Here is a 6,605-nt window from a genome sequence, read left to right as displayed (position 1 = left end):
CCCTTTGTTTTGTATTTTACTGTGCTTTGAATCATATCCGTTATCCAAGCCCCTCTTCCCTCGTCGTCCGAGTAAGCCGTGGGCCAGCTTCAGTGTTACCTGTAGGAGTTGGAACCCTCTGCCTCGGCTGCAGAGGGAGGCACGGGATTTGATTTGGTTAAGAGCTTTACCCCCCGCCACGATCTAGCTAATATTAATACAATTATCATTATTATTGCTATTGTTATCACTCTTATTATTGGGCTGGCTGTTGACAACCAGACATTCAACTGCAAATATATCTCTCCTTTTTTTCTTGTATACTGTTACTGTATTTCTAGACAACAGTGATTTTTGTAAAGGAAAAAAAAAAATAAAACCTTCATTATAGAAGAAATCCGGTTTTAATGTTTGAGTGTCGAGTTCATGCAGGGCTTGCTTCAGCCAGGCTCACCACCATCTGAACATTTTCAAGAGTGCAGGATTTGGGCGGTTTACATTTGAAGACCACCGAGTGTCTTTTTAAAGGTGCGGTTTTCCTCAAGCCTCCGTTCTAGGACCACTGCTGTTTTCGTTATATGTGCTGCTATTTGGTGTTTTAGCCAAACCAGATGATGGGCACCAACTTGTCTGAACTAAAGTAAGAACAGAAGTCCATTCAGATTACAACAAGCACCAAAGCCAAGCCATCAAATTACGTTAAAGCTGCACTATATAACGTCTGGGGACATAGAGATCTGCAATGTGCGGAAGAACATTTTGTAGCACATGTTGTGCCCCGAGTGGATGAATCTGACAATTGAAGAAAAAAAAACAAGGCAAAACTTGAAGGACGTGTCTTCTGAAGATGAGTGAATTATCTTTATCGGTATAATGTTGATTTTGAGAATTTGAGGCCTGAACATTGAGCTGCTGATTGAGGCCTGAACCTTCTTTTTGAATCTGTGCTTGTGACGTTAATAATTAAAGATGGACGATGCAGTGTAAAATATATATATATATATATATATATATATATATATATATATATATATATATATATATATATATATATATATATATATATATATATATATATATATATATATATATAATTTTTTTTTATTTTTTTTTTTATATATATTTTATGTTTGTTTGCCGCGATGGACCGGCGATCTGTCCAGGGTGTATCCTGCCTTCCGCCCGAAGACTGCTGGGATAGGCTCCAGCTCCCCCCGCGACCCTGATGGAGAAGGATGGATGGATGGATGGATGGATGGATGGATGTTTGTCAAGAGCCCTGTGTTTGTTCATGCAGGGCTTGCTTCAGCTGGGCCCACCATGATCTGAACCTTTTCCATTATGTAGGATTTAAGACATTTACAATGATGGTCTTTTTGGTGATCCTCAAGGTTCCATTCTAGGAACACTTGTTTTTATGATGTGTTGTCACTAGGTACGGTTATCTGTAATTATGTTCCCAACCCAGTGCCTCGACTTTTAAATGATTATTTCAGGCTTTGCAGGGCGACTCCTAGCAGTGCACACTCACCATATCTCAGCATGTTTTTATTCTCCTGACTCAGTAATGATAGTTCTTTCAGCTTTAACACAAAACCAGACATAGTGCAGCTCTAAATTACCATGGTGGTCCAGTTGCATCAAGGCTGCATCCAGAAACCCTAAAAAGCTGCTTTTCCTGCTGATCCTCTGCTTAAAATGTGAACCGGCGGCTCCGTGTAGCCGTACCAAGCCGTGCTTTCAAGCGAACGCTGTGACTGGCTCAGTTCATCAGCCGTCGACATCAACGATCACAAGCTGCAGGCATGTCAGAACCTAGAATTTAAGAAAGTCAGGCGGAGTGTTTTTCCTCCCAGCTGTGGAAAACCCTCCCCTCACTGTTTGGATCTTCAGTCTTTCTTTTCTGCTCACGTGAAGATGCTGATGTGGTTTCTGACATTATGTCTACGAAAATGGACACAAGCGCATCTCATAAAAGGACTTGTATCGTTTGGCTAAACAGAGAGATAGAGCTGGAAAGGATGTACAGCAGGTTAGGCTGATAAAGGATAGAGAGGGAAATGTACTAGTGAGTGAACAGAGAGTGTTGAGTAGATGGAAGGAGGACTGAAGAACTAATGAATGAGGAAAACGAGAGAGGAGGACAACGGGGGGGAAGAGATAGTGGATCAGGAAGTGCAGAGAATTAGTAAGGTGGAAGTGAGGGCAGCTTTAAAAAGGATGAAGAATGGAAAGGCAGTTGGACCAGATGACATACCTGTGGAGGTATGGAGATGTTTAGAAGAGAAGGCAGTGGACTTTTTAACCAGGTTGTTTAACAAAATCCTGGAGAGTGAGAGGATGCCTGATGAGGAGCAGTGTACTGGTCCCCATTTTTAAGAACAAGGGTGATGTGCAGAGCTGCAGTAACTACAGAGGTATAAAGTTGATGAGCCACACCATGAAGGTATGGGAAAGAGTTGGTGATGCAAGGCTAAGGCGAGAGGTCCAGATCAGTGAGCAGCAGTTTGGTTTCATGCCCAGAAAGAGAACCACAGATGCAATTTTTGCGTTGAGAGTGTTGGTAGAGAAGTACAGAGAAGGTCAGAAGGAGCTGCATTGTGTCTTTGTGGATCTAGAGAAGATATGATAGGGTGCCAAGACAGGAACTGTGGTACTGTATGAGGAAGTCAGGTGTAGCTGAAAAGTATGTTAGGGTGGTGCAGGACATGTATGAGGATAGTGAGACAGTGGTGAGGTGTGCAGTTGGAGTGACAAATGGTTTCAAGGTGAAGGTGGGGCTACATCAGGGATCAGCTTTGAGCCCCTTCTTGTTTGCAATGGTGATGGAAAGGTTGACAGATGAGGTCAGGCAGGAGGCTCCATGGACCATGATGTTTGCAGATGACATAATCTGTGGTGAGAGTAGAGAGCAGGTGGAAGAGAATCTGGAGAGGTGGAGGTTTGCACTGGAGAGGAGAGGAATGAAGGTCAGTAGAGACAAGATGGAATACATGTGTGTGAATGAGAGGGAGGCAGGTGGAAAGGTGAAGATGCAAGGAGTAGAGGTCGTAAAGGTGGATGACTTCAAATATCTTGGGTCAACCGTCCAGAGCAATGGACAGTGTAGAAAAGAGGTGAAGAAGAGGGTGCAGGCAGGATGGAGTGGGTGGAGACGGCTGTCAGGGCTGATGTGTGACAGAAGGATAGCAGCAAGAGTGAAAGGGAAGGTTTACAAGACAGCAGTGTTATGCTGCTATACTGCTATGATGGATGGTTTGGAGACTGAGGCTGGAGGTGAAGATGCTGAGAGAGGAAGAAAGGAAGGATGGACAGACAATAGTGTGTATACAATGGCAGCACAGTAAGTATATTCAGTAACACTTTATTTGAAGGCTACCTGCAGGAGGGCTTGGTGATGCATTCATAAGCGCCGAATAATTGCGTTTATGAAGCACTACTTGACCATTTCTTGGTGCTTCTGTCGGTTCTCGCCACCTGGCATGTGTCAGTACAATATCATTTATTTCATAAAACATCTCATGCCAGAGTGGCTTACAACCTGATCATTTTCAACAGGTAGGTGAAAGCGGTGTTAGGAGTCTTGCTTTTAGTGGTAGACTGTGAGGATTAGAAATGTGGTGTTTCTTGAAGTAGTGACACTTGAAACTGATGTGACTGGCAGAAAACACTCGTTTGAGACCCCTGACAGAAATGACAGCCTTTTATTACAGAATCACAGACGAAAATAATCTACCTCAAAGAAAGGAGACGAAACATGAGCTTTACTCCAGAGCAGCCTCGTTAGAAAACAAAAATAAAGACAATATAAACTTTTTAAAAATTCTCTCCACCACAATATCCACGCACAGGAGCACGTTTAGGTCTGTCTACGCTAGAGATGTTACGATGATCAGATACGGGCACACTGGAATAAAGCAATCTCTCTCACACACACACACACACACACACACACACACACACACACACACACACACACACACAGAGTTCTGCCGAGTCTAACGCCGGTCGTCTTTGGTGCGTCACTATATTCAACACGACCCTAAGACTCTAATGGAGCTCTGTAACGGAGGCCAGACAGAGAAACTGGAGGACGAGGAAAGAGAAGGAAGAACTGATCGACAGATGGAGGTATTTCTAAGAGGTTTCTCAGCTCGCAGTGATGAAGGCGTGTCGTCACTGTCGCAACAAAACCTCAGAGGTCTGAAATAATTTGTACAGGGGAAAAAGTTCTTAACGCTCATCTTCAACTGAATATGAACAATTTTTTTTAGCAATTCTTGTCAAGAGTACAAACAAACTACTACCTCTTAAAGCATTACTACAATTCATTATTAGTGTTAGTAGTCATAGTATAAAAACATATTACAGAGACTTAAAATCAGCACAATTAGGCCTTTTATTTTAATAGCATTGTTCCTTCTGAGTGAAGCGATGAGCGGTTAACTGAGTGGATTGGCCTGATAACTCCCTTCATGTCCTAAATGCTCTGTATCTCCTATCGAGTCCAGAATGAATCCACACAGGCAGGTTGAACTATCTGAAGACTAGCTGTAGCAGAATTACAGTCTGATCTTATAGAGCTCATGTGTTTGATGGTTGGAGCTGATTTAGTGTCAGACGGAAATATTTAGTCTCAGATATTTTAATTATAAACCTGTAGCGGCTGTATGAAGCTTGTGGGTTGTCCGAGACCCCCGATTTAAATGCTCCAGTGGTTTCTTTACATACAAGGCCTATACTGTCCTACCTTTACATTCAGCTTAAAGAAAAAAAAACAAAGTACTTTAAAAAGAATAATTATGCCAAAAATTAGTGCCTATTTGATTTGTGGGGGTTTTCCAGTGGACCCAGAATCCTAAATTTAATTTTACAGCTGCACTAAAAAGAAATCTAAAAAGATTCTTACAAAAGCACATTAAACAGATTTTGACCCCTCGCAGTAGACCTGACACCACAAATCATCTGTTTAAAGAGCATGTTTATCAGCACTTAATACAAAAGCGTAAATAACAGCTGAATTTCAGTTAAAGGGGAGGTCTACCTTTTTTTTTTTTAATAAGAGTTTTTGCATAATCCCATCGACATGATGTAAAGTCATCCAGAGTGCTTTAATATCCATCCATCCGTTATCTTCCGCTTCTCCGGGGTTCGGGTCGCGGGTGCTTTAATATGAGATGGTTAATTGTAGATAAACATACAGAGGCCGATTTCTTTACAGTGGTGGTGATAGAAACCAGGGGTTGCCATGACAACAAAAATAGACATTTTATTTACTGTCCAAAAGCACCAGTGAACCTACTCGCTCATCCGTGTCTTTATGGACCTGCTTTGTGCACTGGTGGGCAGTCATGTTGGAACAGGAAGGGGCCGTCCCCAAACTGTTCCCAGTTGGGAGCATAAAATTGTCCAGAATCTCTTGCTGCTGAAGCATTAAGAGTTCCTTTCACTGGAACTAAGGGGCCGAGCCCAACTCCTGAAAAACAACCCCAAACCATGATCCCCCCTCCACCAAACTTTGCATTGTGCCAAGTGTAGTCAGACAAGTACCGTCTCCTGGCAACCGCCAAACCCAGACTCGTCCATCGGATTGCCAGACGGAGAAGCGTGATTGGTCACTCCAGAGAACACGTCTCCACTGCTCTAGAGTCCAGTGGCGGCGCTTTACTCCACTGCATTCCACGCTTTGCATTGTGCTTGGTGATGTAAGGCTTGGATGCAGCTGCTCGGCCATGGAAACCCATTCCATGAAGCTCTCTACGCTGTTCTTGAGCTGATCTGAAGACCACATGAAGTTTGGAGGTCTGTAGTGATTCGCTAGTGAAAGTTGGCGACCTCTGTGCATCTGCTGACCCTATGCTGTCATTCTACGTGGCCAAGTTGCTGTCGTTCCCAATCGCTTCCTCTTTATAATACTACTGACAGTTGACTGTGGAATATTTAGTAGCGAGGAAACTTCACATGGCCATGGAAGTGATTGGAACACCGAATTCAATGCTCTGGATGGGTGAGTGGATACTTTTTGCAATGTAGTGTATAAATCAGTGTCTCAGACATCAGGCAGTGAATTCATAACCATTTCAAGTAGTAACTTCCTATGAGGGAGCTTTCTGAGGTGGACGTCTGGTTCCCATCACTACCACTGTGAACAACTCTCACGAAGTTTCTCTAGAACAGAGTATTTCACACCAAACCGCTCTGAATGACTCATCTAAAAAAAAAAAAAATCGGAGTTCTACATGATTACTTTTTTTTTTTTTTAACGGACACTGTCATTAATTTGGAGCATTTCTATTGGTCTGTTCATCACAAAATATTAAAAATGGTGTAAAAACAGTGAAATAATAAACAAAGTTGGGAGGTTTTGAGACGACAGTGATGCCGTGGGAAGAAAAACAGTCATCTCTAGAACATTCACACATACGTAACAGTTCTGGGACTCTGGGTCAGCTTCCAGACCAGGATTAAGCCTAGACAGGGACTGGGATCAGAATGCTAGGATTAGGCCTAAACCCTGCTAAGGAAACTGTTTAACAGTTAACCAGAAAACATGGCAAGCTAAGCAACAGCTTGTGTTTTTGCATTGAAGCATTTACAGTCCTGCATAGTTATTTTTCTTTAACTTA

This window comes from Pygocentrus nattereri, chromosome 30 (genome assembly GCF_015220715.1).
Source record: "Pygocentrus nattereri isolate fPygNat1 chromosome 30, fPygNat1.pri, whole genome shotgun sequence".
Taxonomy (NCBI): domain Eukaryota; kingdom Metazoa; phylum Chordata; class Actinopteri; order Characiformes; family Serrasalmidae; genus Pygocentrus; species Pygocentrus nattereri.
This window is presented reverse-complemented; position numbering follows the sequence as displayed.